Raw genomic sequence first — 22,029 nt, 5'->3', positions numbered from 1 at the left:
GGGGAGCCAGACCCCGAGAGACGAGAGAGCGCAGGGCTAGTGGGGTGCCCCATCCGTTCCCCACGGACGGGCGCCGAAGCCTAGACACAGTCCCTGAAATAGACAGCAGCCAACCATGGCTATTTTGGAACAGGACGACCGAACAGATAGAATGGGAAACGTCCCGCCGCGGCGTCCTAAGTTGGGACTATTCGGAACTCACTCCGTGGACGGAGCAACCAGAGATTTCCGAGCAAAGTTGGGTACAGATGCAAAATCGTACCCTGGCCGTGGATTCCGGCATTTCAGCAGTTACTGGACTGGCCAAAGGAATTCTAGCAGCGAGATCGCAAGACGATCAGGGAGACCCTCCACCTTGGAGGCCGAATACCCCGGTGGCCGCTGCCGCTGGGGACTCTACGATGGACCAACCGGGTCCAAGTAGAATTCAATTGCTAGAAGCTAGGTTAGTCGATATGGAAGAAGGCCTAGCTCATGCCATACATCTACTCTCATTAATGGTGGCAGGAGAGAGACCATCACCCGAAGAAATGGCTGTACAAATAGCTACCCTACAAAGCGTTATTTCTAACCCGAGGGAGCCCGCTCTGTTGCAGCCGCCGCCCACGAACAACCCAGGGACAGGAGGTGAAGGGGATTCCTGCTCCAATAGCCTGTGCCCTGACAATACATCCGAATCGGAGGAAGAGGGGGATCCCTGCCCTGGAGAGATGCCAACGGAGATCCCTAAAGCGGACGAAACTCCAGATCCCGGGGATGCTCCGGTAGAGGTCCCAGGAGGGAACGGAGATGAGCCGAGCCGCCCGACGGAGTCTCCGGTAATACCCCCTCCAACTTCTCCGATAGTCATCCAACCGGATCAGCTCGAAGAGCCTCCAGCTCCTCCAAGGGGGGAGACACCACACCAAACGCCTGCAACTACCCCCGTACAGCAACCCCCAAGGGGGGGTCAACCATTGCAGATCATACCCCGGGGACTACTTCCGAGTCTGAGATTGGCGACGCCGGGAGGGGCAAGCCTGCGCGGCCCAGCACCTATCAGGCCCTCGCCGCAGCGGCCCCTTCCGCTCCGACCTCAACAAATACCACTACAACAGCCGGTAAGGTTGCCTCCAGCTCAACCGGTGTTGCCACCTCCTGATCAACCGGTAAGGCCTCCCCCACTTCGACCGTTCCGACCCGCACCCCAGCGACCAATTCCGGCCCAACCCGTTCGGCCACCCCCAACCCAACCGGTACGGCCGCCGCCAGCTCAACCGGTGATACCGCCACCAACCCAACCGATAAGACCACCACCAATACAACCGGCTCCGCATCTGCCGCCGCAGCCGGGGGGTCCCGGGCAACCGTTACCACAGCCACAACCCTGGCCCCAACTACCCCCACCCCCCCAACAGCCTCCTATCACGCCGCAGACCCAACTAACCATTCCGACGGACTATTACCCCACACCAGCCCCAAGGCAAGATCTTCCAATGGGCTGGGTAAAACTGGAAGCCACTTTTGACGGAGACCCCTCCAAGTTGGGATTTTTCCTGGTACAAGTGGTGCAGTTCTTCAACCGATGGGGACATCTATTCGGAAGTGAGGCCAGCCAGATCGAACATCTCGGTTCCCGGCTTCAGGGCAGAGCGGCAGACTGGTATGTAGGACTATACAATGTTGGGGCCCCAGAACTCAATACCTTACAAGGGTTGGTGGATGCTATAAGGGCACAATATGAAGACCCCTTAGAAGAGACCAGAGCCAGAACAGAATTGCAAGCTATTAAGCAAGGCAGCATGTCGGCCAGAGACTATGTTACAAAATTCCGACAGCTGGCCGCTAAATGCCCTAGGTGTGAGGAGTCCACCAAAATAATACTATTCAAACAAGGGCTAAACCCGAAACTCCTGGACAGAGCTCTCATGCAAGACAATCCTCCTACGCTGTTAGGATGGATTCAACTAACCTGTGAAGTTGAAAATCGCATATTAGAAGTCCGGTTAGTTGAACAACAACAACAATCGGGACAAAGACGGCCCCTAACTTTGCAGAAGGGAGGACGAGGCACGGGATATGCTACCCGAGGAGCAAGAGATGCTAGATGGCAACAAGGTTTGTGCTTGCAATGTGGACAAGCGGGTCACTTTGCAGCACAATGTCCATACCGGCCTGTGCAAAGACCCCCGCTCCAATTACGGCGTCCAACCCCTGCTCCATTTCCCACGTTACAACGCCCAACACCAGCTCCCAGATTGGGTAGGGGTCGCGGCACTTCCCAACGAAATGCCCCAGACAGAGGGTTAGAGGCGGAAGAACTCATGGAATACGACCCTACTGCTTTAAATGGAGAGGAAAATCCGGAAAGCCCCCAGTCGGGAAACAAAATGGATCTGTCGTGAAGGGGCCCAAGCGGCAGATCCACTCCCGGTCCGTCCCAACAAGGGACCGGCCACAAGGGTTCATATTGTTCATACCAGTAACTTTGTTAAACCCTGAAAGGAAGATGCATATCCGTGTACAAGCCCTAATCGACTCAGGCTGCTCTAGAGACATCATTGCCCCAGCCCTGGTCAATGGATTAGTATTACCAGTGCGGGAATTACAAAACCCAGTCATTTTCGAGCAAATGGATGGCACCAATATGAACCCCGTCACCACGGAAACAATCCCGGTGGTGACGGGCATGGGCCAACACTGGGAAAAAAGATCCTTTGTCATTAGCACCACAGCCAAATATCCGTTAATTCTGGGCAGTAAGTGGCTATGCGATCACAACCCCTACATAAATTGGGCAGAAGGAAGCGTCACCTTCAGCCACGCCAACTGCGAAAACCATCGGTGGAATCAAAATTGGGGTACCAATCCGACCCTCACCGAGAAAGCTCTCCTTACACAGGAGGAAATAAGTCAAATACCCAAACATTATTGGTCTTACTTACCGGCTTTCTCCGAAGAGGAAGCCGATACCCTACCCCCGCACAGACGGACCGATTGTGCAGTGGAGATTTTACCGGGAGCCTCACTTCCAAAAGGCCGACTCTACCCCATGAATCTCCATGAAAGGGAAGAACTCAGAAAATTCATTGACACCAATCTCCAGAGGGGGTTCATCCGTCCAGCCAATAGTCCCCATGCGGCACCAGTACTTTTCGTAAAGAAAAAAGACGGAGGGCTCAGGCTATGCACGGACTTTAGGGGACTGAATGCTGTATCAACCAGCAACGCTTACCCCATCCCACTCGTCCGAGATCTTCTCAACGTCGTGGCTCAAGGTAAGATCTTTACAAAATTGGATTTGAAAGATGCTTACTTCCATGTTCGTATCAAAGCTGGGGACGAGTGGAAAACCGCATTTAATACACCCCTAGGACAATATGAATACTTAGTTATGCCTTTTGGATTAACTGGAGCCCCATCTGTATTCATGTCCATGATAAATGAAGTACTGCATGAATTTCTGTACAAAGGAGTGGTGGTGTATCTTGATGATGTGTTGATTTATTCAGAATCCGAGGAGGACCATGTTCAACTGGTCAAAAAGGTCCTGGCAACCCTAATGAAAAATAAATTGCATATTAAATTATCCAAATGCGAATTCCATAAAACTGAACTCACTTACCTTGGTTATTGTATATCCCAAGATGGCTTAAAAATGGATCCAGCCAAAATACAGGCGATCCAAGAATGGCAAACTCCCACTACCCGTAAAGAACTGCAATCGTTCTTGGGATTTGCCAACTTTTACCGGGAATTCATTGCAAATTTCGCACAGATCATGCTTCCCCTGACAGAACTGTTAAAAACCAAAGATAAAGGGGACCAAGCGAAAAAGCCCTCCTCCAAATTACTGTGGACACCTGATTGCCAAACAGCCTTTGAACGCTTAAAAATGCAGTTCGTAACAGAACCCATTCTCCGCCACCCCGATGAAAATTACCCCTTCATAGTGCAGGTCGACGCCAGCGATACTGCGATTGGAGGAGTATTATTGCAGAAGGGGGAGGAAGGGAAGCTTCGACCTTGTGCATTCCTATCGAGAAAATTTTCTGAGGCGGAAAGAAATTGGAATGTATGGGAGAAGGAAGCTTTTGCAGTAAAAGCAGCCCTTACGAACTGGCGGCATTGGTTAGAGGGGGCACGCCACCCATTCGAAGTTTGGACAGATCATAAAAATTTGGAGGCCCTCCGAAGTCCCCGCCGATTAAATGCCAAGCAATTACGGTGGGCAGAATTTTTCTCCAAATTCAATTTCACTTTGAACTACCTCCCGGGCAAAACTAACTTTCTTGCAGACGCCCTACCACGCATGCCCCAACATAAGAGCAAACGGGAGGAGACTATAGATACAGTCTTCTCACCTACGCAATTGGGAGGCGTGGTAACCACACGCAGCCGCGCAATCCAACCCCTTCCGCACAGCCAAGAATGGAAATCGAAACTTAAGGCTGAAGTGGAAAAGGAGGGGGATAAAATGCCCAAATCCAAGCTGATTCAATCTCCGCAGGGGGATTGGTTATCAGGGAATAGGTTTTATGTACCCGACAGTCTACGGAAGGAGGTTTTACAGCGGTGTCATGATGCCCCCACCGCAGGACACTATGGGTACTTGAAAACGCTACATTTAATACAACGGCAATTCTGGTGGCCGGGCATGCGCAGAGACATTTCCCAATACGTAGCCTCCTGTCCCATTTGCCTCAGCGCCAAAACCCGCAAGGGAAAACCTCCAGGTCTGTTGCAACCTTTGGAAACACCCAGCAAACCCTGGGAAACGATATCCATGGACTTTATCACTGATTTACCAGTATCCAAGGGACATAACTGCATTTTAGTGGTAGTGGATCTGTTTTCCAAGCAAGCCCATTTCATTCCATGTACCACTATACCCACCGCTCGAAAACTGGCAGATCTATTCTTAAAACACATTGTAAAATTACATTCTTTTCCGTCCAAGGTGATTTCGGATCGCGGCGGACAATTCGTTGCCAACTTCTGGCGGGAGCTTTTACAGATGTTAAATATTGAGCAAGGAATCAGTTCAAGCCACCACCCACAAACCGACGGGCAGTCGGAAAAAACTAATCAAATCTTAGAGCAATTCCTTCGTTGCTACATCAACTTTCAACAAGATAACTGGGTGGACCTCCTCCCTCTAGCAGAATTCTCATACAACAACAGTGTACATGCCTCTACAGGAGAAGCCCCTTTCAAGGTTGTGTACGGGGCCCACTTCAACCCTTTTCCGCTAGACGCTCCCCCTTCTCTTGCCCCGACTTCGCCAGATGTGTCTTCATGGTGGGGGGAGGCAGCCCAACAATGGACTCTCATTAAAAAACACCTAGAGAAAGCCAAACAGGATTACAAAAAATACGCAGATCGCCATCGTGCGGCCGAATGGGATTTGCAACCTGGAGACCATGTTTATATATCCACCAAGAATCTAAAACTAGCACAAGTCAGCCGCAAACTGGCATTAAAGTTCCTCGGACCTTTTACGGTGCGCAAAGTAATCAACAAAGTGACTGTTGCTGTAAATTTACCCAAAAATCTACGCCATGTCCATGACACCTTCCATGTCAGCCTGTTGAAGAAGGCTCCCACAGATGATAAATGGCACGTCAAAGCTCCACCCATTCCAACCTTGATAGATGACCAAATACAGTACGAGGTGCAACAAATTTTGGACTCTAAAATTCGGCACAATCAGTTGTTTTACCTCATCAGATGGAAGGACTTTGACTCTGGGTTCGATGAGTGGGTGAATTCTGTACATGTTCATGCTCCTAGACTAACCAAAGCTTTTCATACTCGCTATCCATATAAACCTGGGGGGGATTTATTTTAAGGGTGGCAGAATGTCAGGTTCAGTGTGTAAATGAGCTGTACTGACTCCATTTTCTAATGCTTCTAGTGTTTAAGTGCTTTCTCCACAGGTGCACAAGTTCCCAAGCAGACTTCTCACCAAAAGAGATTGTTTTGTCTAACAACGTTCCACCCAAGATTGGCCTTGAGAGAGTCCAGCTTCCCAAGTCTGAAAGATGTTGTTTTGAGAACTGTGGGGGGAGGCTGGTTCAGCTGGGAACTGTTACTTTGTACCTCATGCTTTGCCCTTCATTGGTAACAATGCTCTTGTACCATCCTGAATCTCCTATTCAGGACAGTGGACTATAATGAACCATTTCTGCAGTAAAGTTTCCTTATTCAAACAATGGACTCTTGTTTGCGGGTAAAGGAGAACCTGTAGGGAGGACATTATCAAGCCACAGTCTGACAACTACAAGTGACGAATGACACTTGAATGGCAAGTGTATTCCTCCCTGTTCACTTGTCCTCCACTTGCTCTCCACTCAATCCACTTGCCATTCAAGTGTCATTTGTCACTTGTAGCTTGGCCCTAAACCAGGTTATTGGGTGAACCCTCCAGATTCAGTGTTTGAGGACTGGGAATTTTAGTGTGTATTAGTGGCAGAGTAATTTAGGTGTAGATGAGACCAGCTCTGGAGGAAGAGGCACCATATTGTCTCTTCTTACACCTCAGATCAGATATTTCTCCAGTATTCAAAAGCTAAAATGTTAAATGAACTTAACTAAATGTTTGTATGACCACTGTGATTCACTTTAAAAGTTATGGGGCTCCAGTGGGACTATAGCAATGTAAGCTGTAAATGAAATGATTCCCCAAGAAACAGAATAATTATATGTGCTCCTGTTCTTTTATTGGACTTTGAAATGAGCATACAAATCTTGACTTTCAAGGACATCCTTTTAATTTGCAGTTCTCTCTGAAATGTTTGTGTTCACAAGAGATGAATAGATTTTAATTATTTATATTCACAGTTCTACTCATGCATTATTTTTACTCTGGATATTGTTTTCTCCTGAATCTTTCATAGTGAAAAATAAAGGGACAGCAATAACTGATATAACTGTGATTGTCAAACCTGCATGTATTACATGGGATGGGAATATTTCATAAAGTTAAATGGCTGCCTTGTTTGCCCAAGATGATACAGTGACTAGAATGATATCAGAAAACATGGAGGGACAGGTTAATAATGGATTTATTTTAGCATGAACTATCAAGAGCTGGAGCTAGAGTCCACTTCATTAGATACATGATGAGAATCTTCATTCAGCAGATATAGGAAAAACATTATAAACAGTGCGGTTAAAAGACCATGAAATGTAAGAGGTACAATCTTTATGTTGCAACAATTTGTTGTGACAATTCATATTGATAATACACTTAGCAATTTCATACTGGAGTCTCCCTTTGGAGTTTCTTTGAAGAATGGTAAACAGTATTTTTATCCATGCATTGAGCATTAACCAATAGTTTATTTCATGTATCCTTTAAGTAGATTAGTCTCAGAAATAGTTGCTTGTGTTCTATCACTTGGATCACCGAAACTTAAAGTCTTCCTTCAATGGAAATAGCTTTTTTCCAACAAAAGAATCACTTCAATTGGTGAAAGACTCCTTAGGTTGGAGGAAGGCTTCAAATTTTGCAAATTGGAACAGTAGGATACAAACTGATGTCTTGTCCATGTTCACAAGGGCAACTTTATGGTTAGTCACGGTACGCTTTCAACTTAGGTCTCCCCGTTCCCCATACTTGTAGGGAGAGTGTTAGAAAGGCTAAAGCTAAGTGTGAGCTTAGGCTAGCAAGAGATGATAAACACAAGAAAAAAAGGTTCTTTAGTTATGGGCTGCTTGCACATGTCCTTAATGGAATTGTGGCAGGTTATCTCACTCATTACACACATTATTGTTTTGCATGCGTGAGCAGGTCATGATGATCCCAGTTTTTAAATGTTTTTTGTGAGACCTGCTTTGGTCCATGTTTATTTTTAATTCACATTTTCCACGTGATTATCCTACCATATCAATGCATGCGGAGGCTTTTTTGCACTTCAGAAGAGTACTCCCACGAATCTCCACCCCTTCCTCTCACCATTACCCCTCTTTTAAACATCACACATGCGTCTGGCTTACATGCACGATCGTGTAATTCTCCCCCTTTTTACTTTTTAAACAGTCCTTGCACTATTATAATATCTATGTATACAAAGAGAATCATACTGCAGTGATTGCTACATTGGATCACTCAGTGATCAGACTATCAGGCTAGCAACAACATTGAGAACGGAATGCCATTTCTGATTTTATTTTAAACTAGCAATAAAGCCCGTTTTTGGGAAAATACAACGGGCCCTAGCAGTGTTTTCCTCTGTGCCTCCCTGCGCAGCATCAGTCCTCCAGCCCCTCAGCCACCGCTCAACTTGTGCACGGCCCTCCTAAGGCCCTGTAGAGGCAGCAGGAAGCCCTGCCCCTGGCCACTGCAGGACCTTGGGTGGGCCTCACCACCATATTGAGACTTCCCACAGCAGCGGCAGGTTCTTTGGATGCCATGGCAGTGGCGGGCTTCTTCGCGGCCACACTGGGCCTTTCTGGGCCTCTGGAGGCCCTGAGGAGGCAGCAGGGAAGCAAACCATTTTCCCCTGACTTGCATCTTATCCCTGTATACTGCGCCTGCGCAGGGATAAGAAATGAGTTGTCGGGAACATGGTTTGCCTTTTATATAGTAGGATATGGAATCATGCAATCGTGCTACTCTAGTGTTTGCATATTTATTAAAACTTTGAGCAGGAAATCAATGGTAGAGAATGGAGTACTATGCATGCCCAGTTTCTACAGAAGCTGAAAGACAGGACAATGGTATAGCACAATCCTGCATGCCCTCAAAAAAAAAGGGGGGGGGGAAGTTGGGTGGGAATGCGTCACTGTCATTTGTGACAAGGCGCAGATAAAGAACATGTTTTCTGTTTTGGGACCTTTTCCCCCCGCGACAAACACCCACAAAACACACATGAGGATGATGCCTGTGAAAGGTGAATTCTAGAAGCAGATTGGGAAAGACACGGCTTTTGGACAGGACCCCCCCCCCCAAATTGGAACATGTGGAAGTGGCCATGTTCAGAGCAAGAAAAAGAACAAGGAAGTGGTAGGCCCACTGTGGGGAGAAAACAGGTAATAAAACTGCTCAAGAGAAAAAAGGAGGATCGGAGTAACTACCAGTTTATCAGCTTGAAATCTTTTAGTTTAGCTTAGCAGTACCCCAAAAGTGGATCTGTAGAAAGAGGCTCTGCCTCTGAGACCTCCTAGTCCCCAGTACTGCTGGTGCTGGGCACCGATGGGCAACCAGGACAACCTTGGTACTTCTTTCCCTCACAACCACCCTTCCTCCTCGTTGCAACCCTCATGGTGCTATGAGAAAGGCAAGGAACCCCCTGAGCTTGGTCCCAGAACCTTGCTGCAGCCTTGAGATGGGGTTGTGGCAGAGCCCTAGCCCAACACCACAAATAAGAATTGAAAGGGGGGTGGGGAAGGAGACAGAAGAGTGAGCCCTCAGCAGAGGAAACCCAATAAGCTTGGTCTCATAGCCTGACTGCAGCCCTGAGGCTGGGTTGGGACAGAGCCCTATCCCAACACCACAAATAAGAATGGAAAGGTGGAAAAAAGAATCCAAGTTGTACTTGGCTATGGTTTAGTGGCAGAAAACCTGCTTTGATCAAGAAGGTTCTAGGTTCTATCCCCCCAAATCTCTAGTTTAGGGATCAGGTAAAGTGTGATGAGATAAATTTCTATCTGACACACTAAAGAGGCACCAACTACCAGTCAGAACAGAGAATACTGAACTTGGTAGACTAATTATGCCATTTCCCCCCTTCCTGCTGCAGACTCCCTGAACACCTTGAAATGCCTCTCCTGAAGGGTGGGGAACCACTGGCCACTTGTGTGATATAGTCGCAGGGGCTGTAGCAGGAAGAAGAGCCAGCAGCAATTGTTCTCATCTCTTGAGAGTGAGGAAGTTCTCTTCAACTTGCATATGGGAGAGTTTGCATACAATTAAATATATCTCACCATAGGATTGATATAGCTGGAAACAATTTCTGTCCCTTCTTAGTCTCTTGAAATAAGCTTGCTCATATTTCAGTTGTCCAGGAAGGCATTTCTTTATCTGGTACAGAAATTGCAGATCATACTTTAGGATGCAGACTTGCTGTCATCATTATACTTTATCAATTCAAGATTAGGCTTCAGCAATATGTTCTGCATTGAACTATACCTTAAATCAACCCAGAAATAATATGCAAATGGCTACTTTCCTGGTCAGAAGGGTGACTCACTAGATGCCCATGAAATGCCCATGAAACCAATCTGATTGCAAAGGAAGATTAGTGGCACTGTAAGATTTCTCATAAAAATCCAATTTCAGCCAAATATTCTTAATGTAAACAACTGCAGCGAGAAAAGGAAATTGGAATGGAAAAACTGACTTTGGTATGATGTTAAAAATCTAGCTTATATTTGTTATAACTTGGCCTATCAAATTTTCATTTAATTCTGATATTAAGGTATAGCAGATAGCTTGAATGAGTACTGAGTCTAGCTTTTATTGCCTCATCAATATTCAGAATCTATATTTGATAGTGAACAGAAACACAAAAAACTTAACTGACAGTTTTGCTCAAATTTTATGTGCTGCTATGATTTCAACAAGAACAACTTATATACTACTCTTCTAGACAGGTGAGTACCCTACTCAGAATAGTGAGCAAAGTCAGAGTTATTATTACAGCTGGAAAGGTGAGGCTGAGAAGAGTGGCTTATCCAAGGCCATCTACTGAGTTTATGGCAGTAGAGGAATTTGAACAAGTAAAGTGCTGACTTGCAGCCCAATTACTTAACCTCTATGCTATGGAGGAGCTTTGGTGCTTTCATTTGGGATTTTCACACAATCCTATACCAACATAGTGCCTCCAAAAAACATTAGCAATGCCCATGCTTGTGGATCCACCCAAATATCTCCATGATGCAAGGATTTATGTCATTAGAACATGATTTCTCTGCCTTCTGTTCTGCCCCAAAGTGCTGCACCTGGGGAATAGGGGACCCCCTCCCCCCAGATCAGCATAATGGACAGTCTGCCCCACCCTTGCACATACTGAACTGACTGCAGGGATCCAACTCAGTATACTGAATACAGCAGCACATCCATCACAATGATATGAATTTGATTTAAAACATTTCTCTTCTGCCATCTTTATCATCAACATTCACAGTTGACCAATGATTAAAAGGCTCTCTGTGCATTGTAGTTTTTCATGGGAACTGCCCAACCATGGCTAATTCTCTGGTCTTCTGCTCAGGTGACACTGGGTATGCCTGCACTATGAATTGATATCTGTGTCATACCAGTTAAACAGTCTCATCATGGCCCAAAGAATTCCTAGATCTTGTAGCCTGGCAACACTGCTGAGAATTCTCTGTTAGAGATTCCTAGCACACACATTCCTCGCAGAGCTATCGTCCCTTGAATTCCCATGGAGAAGGAATGACAAACCCATTTAGGTCTGTAGTATATATTTGCCCTGATCATTGCAAACACTGCTTTTGCTTAGTCACTGTCTCCAAGCATTCAGATCAGAGAAGTGAAGCAATGCGTGATTCTATCCTAAATTTTGTTGCAGATGGCTATTGTGCTGGTTTCATGGCTACCCAGTGGATATATTCTGTCATTCTATATGGGTCAAGGTGGCTTACAATAACATTTAAAAACATTTCCAGTTAAAATCAAAATAGAGTAACAAATTCCATAGCATTTATATCACTGCTAGGCATATCCTGATTCCTGACACCTAATACCTACTTTTTCCTTTGCACGCATTCTTTTGTACTCCTTACCATTTGCAGAATCTTTTCCCCCTCTTTATTTTTTCTTTTTTGATAGGTGAGTGAAGCTACATATCCATCTGCTTCAGTACAAGACCACAGTTCCAAAAGGATACTCCTTGCTATCTATCAAACGAGTTTTTCATCTGACAGCCAGGCTAGGCCTTCCTTTTATTACATTATCACCAGTTATTGCTAATATAAATTGTTACTGTCATATCTTGAGTACCGTTTTGCATAGAGATATAATAATCAGAACCTCTTGCTTTTTATTACTTTTGATCTCACTGTTTATATTTTTTTCTGCAGGGCTTATATGTATATGTATCTGCCAGGGGACTTAGTGCATTTGATGAAGTAGGCCCTAGTCCATAAAACCTATACCATAGCCTTTAGGGTGCCATAAGACTCTTTTTTGTTTATTTCAGCTGTAGCAAATCCTATGCAAAATTACTCCAGTCTAAACTCATTGAAACCAGTGGGCTTCAACTGGATTAACTCTGTGCAGGACTGCAGTGTAAAATAGTACCCCTCCCCCGAATTTTATTTTATTGAAACTTGTATTTCCTTTCCTTTTACCAAGAGCTCAGTGGTGCTTTAGCCTTACAGAAGCCTATGAGGAAGCTACACATTTCATGGGCTAGCTTCAGAGGTATGTGAATCTGGGATTCCCTTCCCAAACCCAGGCCCAGTACTCTAACTACCACATGATGTGTTCCTGCATTAGAGACCATAGTATGACAAGACAGAATAATTTTTTTAATGTAATATAATGTGTTTAAAAGATTTGTATATCATTTCCCCAAGACTTGAGGCAATTTATATAAAAATAGAGGAAAACAATTTTTAAAATTTCATAACCCATACAACAATAAACAATCAAAGCTCAACAAAATATGAAATTCAGCATCCAGCACGCAGTATTCAGAGAAGCCTCTGACAACCTCTAAAAGGGACCTGAAATAAATAATTGAAAGGTATAAAGCAAATAAAATAGGATAGAACAAAAAAGAGATGCAGAGGGCATGTTTTCTCCCCAAATCAAGGCAAAGGCTGTTCCCTCACAATGAATTTCCATTTGCTTTACATTAGCATGCTGTATCCCCTTTCAATGTAAATCTCAGCTTCTGGAGTCGAAGAAAGTCAGGTTTTCAGATCCAGCTCTGATGATGGCATTTTGAGTCCCATGGATTTGGATAGAACAGTTTAAATGAAATGATAGGAGTTGCAATGGGTGTGTTGGGGGTCTGGGTTCTAATTGGTGGGCCAAGTGAGTCCCTTAAATTTCTAAGAAACCTTTTTTGATCCAAGCCAAGCAGCCAAACATGGCCATCTAAAATGAAGGTGGTAGGTAGACATAGGCACAAACCAAAAAAAATTAATGAACCTGTGGTTCGTGGTTCAGTGCCACTGCTGAACCCGAACAAACGAACCATAATGAACATTTCCCTTTACTGAATCGGTTTGCGGTTCATGATTCGTGGGCATCGGAACGTCCCCTGTTGCACTTAGAGATCCCATATTCACAGGGAGTGTTTAGCAGGCTCTCCTCCAGCCAGCAACCAAGTTTGGTCAAGATTGTGATAGGGATTTTGGAGGCCCCCAGGAAACTCCCACTCGATACAATTAGCGCCACCAGTTGATGTTGGCCCAGTGTACAAGGGGTTGGCTATCAGAACTGCCTATCAGGGTTTGCAGGCATGAAATTGGAGTGCCCATGGCTACAGAACACCCCCTTCCCCCTCCTTCCCCCCGGGTGACTTCTCCCATGTAACCAATTGTAACCAATTTGCAGCTCCATGGTTGGAAGGAAGACCTGCTGATCAAGGTAAGCTGGGCTTCCATTTGGGTTTCCAGGACGACAGAAGGAGTGCAGACAGAGTTCAGGCATTCCCCCAGCTCCGTTTCCAAGGGAATTGATTGATGGTGCCTGACTGTCTGGCTTCACGAACCGTGGGTGAACGCAACGAACCAGGCTTCCAACGAACGCTGGTTCATTGGCCATGGACCCTCACGAACCGCCGGATCACAAACAGATGATCTGGCGGTTCATGGGTTTTTTTGGTTCGTAATGCGGTTCATGCCCGTGTCTAGTGGTAGGTCTTGCTGAGAGGGAGAGCGAGGGAAGGCTCCCTCAGATTTTTGTTAAAAATAGAGCTGGGACATGAAGGAACTGGAATCATGGAACTGGTAGCTGGGTCTCAGAGTCATTCTAGTTGATACATTATTAGAGTAGCCAAACTTCAAGTAGGGTCTGGAGATCTCCTGGTATTAAAACTAATCTCTAGAGTAAAGAGACCAGTTTCCCTGGAGGAAATGGCAGTTTTAAAGGGTGGACTCTATGACATTATACCCCGCTGATAGTGGCAGTTCTCACAAGCAAAGCAGGTTGGCTTTGGTTAGTACTTGGATGGGAGTCCACCAAGAAAATCCAGGGTCACTACTCAGAGGTAGGCAATGGTAAATTACCTCTGAATGTCTCTTGTCTTGACAATCTTATGGGGGGAGGTCACCAGAAGTCAACTGTGACTTGATAGCACTTTATACATGCATGCATTTTATTAGTTCATTTCTATATTTTAATCTTCCCCATATGAGATCACCATAAGTTGGTTGCAACTTGATGGTACTTTACACTGTCTCCTCTCATGTGGTTGTAAAGTCAGACTAATGTATCCAGTAGTTGCTCATTGGGACTGCTGGAACCATTGGTATCATGTAAGTCCTTGTCAGCCACCTGACCTGTGACCAACAAATCAGGGTTGAAGTCTTTGGAGTCCTAGACTGCTGTTAGAATCTGCCAGTGGGAGAGCTGAAACCAGCCTTTCCAATCTCTGCAGTCAAAGCTGCTCAGCAGGGCCTTAAAGCTCTGAAGTGTCCTCCTGCTTGACTAGGAATGGCAGCTTGTAGCAAAGAACCACTTACAGTGCAATCCTAAGTAAAGTTATGTCTGTCTAAATCTATTGAAGTCAAAGGGCGTAGAAGGGTGTAACTTTGCTTAGGACTGCACTGTTAGCCTATGATGTTTCATTTAAAGAAAGATTTGCTTTTGTGACCAGCATGAAAAATGTGGCAATATGACGTATCAAACATCTGACGCAAAGGCAACTGGATTGAAAATCCATTTTGGTTTTCTTAAAAATGAAAAGTCTAATTATGAACAAGTTGACCACCATGATTGCTTATAAGAAAGAGGTGTTTCTCTTTTATTCATTACATTGTATTATGCCTCCCAGTGTAATTTTTGACCTTTCAGAAGCCAATCTGTTTAGAATCATAAGTGCTCTTTTCACTGTGTAACATCAGGTGAACTTATTACACTGAATAAGTTATGTAATAAATCATTTGCATAAACACATTCCAGGGTTCTTTGTTTTATAGAATAAAAGATAAGTTTTCCACCTTCCACTAACTAATCTAGAGGGCCTATTTTAAATGGAATTTATTAAACATTTTCCTATAGCACAGACATCTATTAGTCTAGAATTCATGAGAAGAGCTAATTGCAAGCACTTTTTCTCTAGCACCAGACAGTCCTAAGATACGATATGCCACCCCACCCCTTTTTGGTCAAACTAAAGGCTTTTTCAAATTATATTTGAGGGGTATCCAAACACATGCACCAGGAGTATGTGCTACTTGCAGTCTCACAATATGCTCAGTCACTATTTTGTCTGAATAGTATATCACACATTTTTAGTTTCAGAATGCATTGTGGTGTGTGCTCCCAGTTCTTTCACTTGGATATCCTGAAATGTAGCATCTTAAAAAGGCTTAAGTCCTTGTGTGCTTTAAAATTATCCAGCAAAGTCTTCTCAGTTCTGATGGCAAAGTATCATACCTGGAGGGGGAAAGGAATGGAGCCTTTGAGAAAGCCACGCTACTTATTACTATGTCTATAGGTGACCTGAGATGTTATAAACAAGTGAAGGAGAGGAGAGGAAGCATAAGCGAGTTGCTCTTTCCATTTTTTGTTTAGGATGTCTAGAGCCGAGTTTGTGTACTGCTTCATGATGAAATGTATATGCAGAGACAGCACACGGATATCATCATAGGAGGAAATGCTCAAACACAGCTCTGGCCACTAAACAAATGTAGGGGAATAAAGCAAAATATACTTACACTTCCTGCCTCTTTAAACAACATTCAAAACCTTTCTGAACCTAGCATGTGAATGAGTTCATTCATAATGTGCACTAGACCAGGTAGGACCTGTACAGAGATATTTTCAAAGGCAGCCCCAGTTATGGAAATTCCTTTCCTTGCTGAATCCTGAGAATTATAAGACTATTTTCTTGTAGATCACATTCTGGGGACTTAGGCTTGAACTACACAGGGGGTAGGATTTCCAGTTCCAGGTTGGGAAATTCCCAGAGCATGGGGAGGGTGGGGTTTGGGGAGGCGTGGACCTCAGTGGGATATAATGCCATAGAGTCCACCATTTTCTCCAGAGAACTTGACCTCAGTAGTCTAGAGATCAGTTGTAATTCCAGGAGATCTCCAGGCCACACTTAGAGATTGGCAAGCCTAACAGGGGCGCTCTTTGCCCCATTGAGGGCCTCCACAAACAGCTCTGCAGCAAGGGAAAAAGCAGGAGAGGGCCGTTTGATCTCAGGGAAATGGTCCGAGGGGAAGGAGGCAGCCTCTGCAGTTCTTGAGAAAGTAAATTCCCTGCAGTTGCTATAAAGCTGCAAGGAATGTGAGCTGAATTGGGAGATCCCTGATTTGACTCATGGAATAATGTATCATGTAGTTTGGGCCTTAATTAGGAGTGTAATTTGAACATTTTGTGATGTTTTCAGATTTTTAAATTGGATTTAATTTACAGTATTTATACCTACCATTACTCACCCTGAATCTTTGTGACATTCAAATATATAAATAATGTTTCTTTTCAGATGTTTATAATAATAATAATAATAATAATAATAATAATATTGTTTCTAATTATAATATTCAATGAGACAATGAGAAACAAAACCAATAGACAGCCATAGTTAAGCAAAGCCCAACTTAACATTGCATAGGTGATTCTTACATACATAGCCTTTCCCCATATAATCCTCATTTTTGCAAGCATACCTTGGTATGCAAGGAGCATCGTCCTCTCTGGCTGCATAAAAACAGCATTCTGTATGCTGTGTCAATTCTCCGTTCAGTGTCTGTACCTGTACCTGTATTTACCCTTTACAAAAAATCTGACATCAGTGTATGAAGAGGTACAATTACTCTTTTTCATGGATCTGGGCCAAGGACATGAGAGAAGAGATGGATTTTTGACAGGGGGGAGGTCAGGATGTGATAAGAAAGAGAGGTGAACACGAAGGACAAATAAAAGGAGGGGTGTGGTGGAAAACATTTTGTTTTCCTATGATGTACATGGTAGGGTCAAGCTAACTTTAAAAAAGTGTTACAAAATTACATGTATTTATTATAGTGTGTACACATGAACTTCAATTAAAAATTTTAAAAAGCAAAAAGTCTGGAGCTCAGACTGCATAACAAACACATACAATATTAAAATGCACAATGATGGATTACCCAATGACCAATAACAAGTACATTCAAATGTATAATATCCCATAGACAATAGATGGACTACCAAAAAACAGATGGACCAAATGCATTTCGGCCCCTAAAAGCCTTCCTCAGTGGTCAATGTAATATTATGCAAAACACACACATCCAGGAATATAATATACCAACAATAATTATAAAAGTAAAGAGCCAGGTGTTGCTGTCTACAACTTAAATGATGTGTGGTTACTTAAGGTTTATACATAAAACCATGGATAGACTCTCATGGTAACTTTACCCGCACATCAGAATGTTCTGCTCCCTGTTATTCTGGTGTGAAATAGCCACTGTCACTGGATGTGTGAAGACTAGGGGTGTGCAAAGGCACCTCGATTCGGCTTTCCCGATTCGGGTATACCCGAATCGAGAAGCCGATTCGGGAATAGCTGAATCCCGAATCGCCAAGCTGATTCGGGAATGGTGATTCGGGATGATTCGGGAAAGCTTTTTCAATGGGAAAAAGCCTCCCCAGGCTTCTCTGAAGCCTGGGGGAGGCATTTTCCCACAGAATCAACCCAAAATTGATGGAAGCCTTCCTCTAACTCCCCTCTAACAACCCTCCAAGTTTCAGACCGATTGGACTTTGGGGGGCCATGTTATGGCCCCCCAAACCAGGTCCCCCTATCCTCGCCTAAAAGAGGGTTTAGGTTGCTGCTGCTGATCTTCATTCATTTTTTTCCTATGGGGGAAATGAAGAGGCAGGCTTCCTTTGCCAGGGGTGGCATTTTGCATGCAAAATGCCCCCCAACCCTCAGTGGCCCTTCTCCCACCTTTCCTCCCACCCCCCACCAAGGCTCAGCCTGCTCCCACTTGGGGAGGCCATTTCATGGCCTCTCCAAGTAGGTGCTCTGTTCTCTACCACTTACAGCTGGGGGAGGCTTGTCTTGCCAGGAGTGGCATTTTGCATGCAAAATGCCCCCCTACACTCAGGGGCCCTTCTCCCACCTTTCCTCCCACCCCCACCAAGCTCAGCCTGCTCCCACTTGGGGGGGGCATTTCATGGCCTCCCCAATAGGTGCTCTGTTCTCCACCAATTCCACCTGGGGGAGGCTTGTCTTGCCCGGGGTGGCATTTAGCATGCAAAATGCCCCCCAACCCTCTGGGGCCCTTCTCTCACCTCTACTCCCACCCCCCACCAAGGCTCAGCCTGCTCCCACTTGGGGGGACCATCTCATGGCCTCCCCAAGTAGGTGCTCTCAGCCCCAAAGCCCACCCCCCACTGCCCCACACAAACCCAATTCCCCCCCATCTGCCATACACAGATCCAAATACCCACATTAGCCCCTCACTGACCCAAATCCACCCCCAGCTCCCCACACCCATAACCCCAGGAACAGGCTGACCAGCCCTCCCCCTTTGTTCCCTATGCTGGGAACTTCTAAACTCTCTTTCCCAGGGCAATTCCGCACAGTCCAGGGGTGCCACAATGGTGGGCACACTTCTGAGTGCCAACTTGTCCCTGGGAAAGAGCACCTGACACACAGACAACCACCCCCTGACACCCCCACCACCTACAGAGAAGGCTGGCCAGCCTGCCCCATTGTTCCCTATGCTGGGAACCAACCTCACATCAAAGAATGAAGCACACACACACACACACACAATGATTCAAGTTTAAAAAACTTTATTTTCTCACTTTCAAAGTACAATAGGTAAACACATCACGGCAAATCATCACACTAACCGTCCCCCACACAAAAGGACAACACAATTCACTACACATCAGAGAATCTTAAAAAAAAAAATTATTTTAACAAACTCTAAATTTTTGAACAGATTCAGGTTACATAGTAGGAGGGCACAACTGAGCATGGAAAAATAAGTCCACTAGACAAGATTAACATAACCACTAGCTTCATAAAACCATCCCTCCATAACCAAACTTAATGGGGGGAAACAACTGCAACAATGTCCAGCAGAACCAATGTCATTTCCTGCGGCTATGCTTCCAGTTCAACCACAAAAAGCTGGACTGGGCACTGCCAAGGCACTGGACAGTCGTATTTCTGGAGCAGTGTTGCAGAGGTTTCCCCCCCACGCCCACACCAGCCTCAGCATTTACCCGGAAACATCTGCGAGAGATCATCATTGGCTGGTGCCCAGCCCCCAACTCTTCCCGCACCCCCCCCCCGCAAACCAAACAGTAACATTTCAACTTTTTGGGGGGGGGGTGTTGTTTTTTTACATGAACATTTCAAATTTGAAAAAACATAATTACACCTTTTTCTGGTTTTTTTTTTATATACCTGAACATTTCAACTTTGAAAAAATATTATTACAACTTTTTTTTGGTTTTTTTTTTATACCTGAAGATTTCAACTTTGAAAAAACATTATACAGCTTTTTTGGGTTTTTTTTAAAACAAAGATTTCAACTGTGAAAAACATTTTAAACATTCCAAACAGCAGGATGTGACATTTTCCCATTCCCTAATCCCCACCTAAGCAATCCCTATCTAACCTATTTCTCCCTCCAGTGGCAATCCATGTTTCTGGGGCATTATTTTTCAGAATAAATTTGGTCCCACAGGGTCTGTCTCAGTGCTGGGAGATGTTTTGAATTCCCTTGGGGGTGGGCTTTCAAATTGCTGGGTGGATTCCCTTTGCCACTGGTTCCTAACCACCCTCCCTCTACTGGCCGGTTTTAACTGCGTCTACAGGGTTTTATGCAGGGGAGAGCGCAATTCCAAAGGATTGGACTCGTAGAGGATGCAGGCCACAAGTTGGGCTCACCTCAGTCACTCTGGAAGTCCAGTCCTGAGAAATCGAAGAGGCGAGAGTTGATCTTCAGGAAGGTCGACTGCTTGACTCTCCATGGGAGAAGGCGAGTGCGATGTGGGCCAACAATGTCCCCCTCATGAGAAAAGACACACTTGCTCTCCACGCTCGTCGGAGGGCATGAGAGCAGCCGCTGCGCCTCGAGGGAGAGGTCCGGCTGGACCGACTCCTTCTTGGCCCAGTAGCTGAGCGGATCGGTGGAGAGCGACTCGCAGGGCTCCGCGAGGTAGTCCCTGACCATTGCCTCTGCCGGATCCTCTCTAACGGTCCTCACGACCCCAGAGGGGATGAGGGCCCACCGGAGCATCTCCATCTCCATCGGCACTCCGGTGGTGGCCGCAGGGGGGGGCCTGCGCAGAGGGGGCGTCAGAGGGACCTGCACGGCAGGGCCCCTCTTGCGTCCCCCCTGTCGACATATGTCCCCTCTCGGCCTGCCTGCGCCTCACCCAAGAGCAGAGGGTGTTTCTGGCTTGGGTGAGGTTCCCGTCCCGCTCAGCGAAAGTGCCCTTTATGCGTGGGTCACACATGGTCGCCAACATGTATGACTAGACCTGCGTGAGAGGAGTTAGCCTGGCAGCTATGCCATGCTGCAGCCTTCTCACCAGTGGGCGCACTGCTGGAACAAGGTCAGCACGGGGCGCGACCCGGTCTGCAAGGGTGGCCAAATTCCTCTGGAGCGTGTGCACCAGGGGAATGACCAGACCGAGGGTCACCGTGTCTGACGAGACTGCCACAGTGAAGTCCTTGAAGGGCTTCAGGACCTCCACTGTCTGGGTGACGGTGAGCCAATCCTCCTGGCTGAACTCACCCACCTGACTCGCACCGCGGTTCTCGGAGAGCCACGAGTGGAGTGCGGCCTGCTGCTCCACCAAGCGCTCAAGCATGGCGCAGGTGGAGTTCCAGCAAGTGCTTACATCAGTGATTAGAGCGTGCTCTGGCACACCTGTCCTGACCTGTGTCTGGCACAGTTCGTGCATGGCTTTCACGCTGCGCGAGAAGTGACCCGTGAGCCTCCGACATTTCTGGATCAGTAACTGGAGTTCACGAGTCTGGGTATCAATGGGTTCCTTCGAGGAGCCCATCCCCAGCGCATCTCTCACCACTAGGTGAAGCTTGTGAGCCGCACAGTAGATGCACTCTCGGCTCACTAGATGCGCCGCTGCCCTCATGTTCTTGCCACCGTCCGTCACCATGCATCCCACGGTGGCGGGTCCCTGGCCTATCCACTCTTCCAACTGTCTCCTCAAGGTGGCAGCGATGTTCTCCACCGTGTGGGAAACGTCGAGCACCTCGCCGTGAAGCAAGGCCTTGCAGTAGCCGGCCCGGCGGTCTCCCATCCTTCCCTGGCTAGCTGTGCTAGGCACCTCCCCCCGGCCCCCACCCACAACCACCTCAGGTTCCCACCAGTAAGCAGTAAGCGAGAGGTACGCTTGCTGCACACTTGGGCAGGTCCAGATGTCGGATGTGAAGTGCACAGTTCTCCCAGCAACCCGGGACAGCTGTGCCTTCACATGGTCCCTGGCAGCCCTGTAAAACAAGGGCACCACCGATCTGCTCAACGTCGTGCGAGCCGGGACGGCATACCAGGGAAAGAAATCGTGGAGCAGCCCTGAGAAGCTGAAGTCTTCTACTATGGAAAACGGTCTCCCATCCACCGCTACCATGTTGATGATGTGGCGTGTGAGGCGCCGGCTCGCCCTCCGGATCCCCTCTCTGGGCACACTAGGGCCCTGCGTACCAAGCATCTCCAGGAGAGAGGCTTGGCATCCCTTTCCTGCAGGAACCCTTGGGGGGAGAGCACCAGAGGAGCCTGCCTCCTTCTGGCTAGCTGGCGGCCATGTGGTGCCACTTGAACTCTCCTTCCGAAGAAGCACCGCCTGGTGGTGCCTCTTCATGTGGTTTCTCATCCCAGACGTGGTGAGATGTGCAGCATCTCTGCCACGGCTGACGCGCT

Source organism: Eublepharis macularius, chromosome 3 (assembly GCF_028583425.1).
Source record: "Eublepharis macularius isolate TG4126 chromosome 3, MPM_Emac_v1.0, whole genome shotgun sequence".
In the NCBI taxonomy this organism is placed as follows: Eukaryota; Metazoa; Chordata; class Lepidosauria; order Squamata; family Eublepharidae; genus Eublepharis; species Eublepharis macularius.
This window is presented reverse-complemented; position numbering follows the sequence as displayed.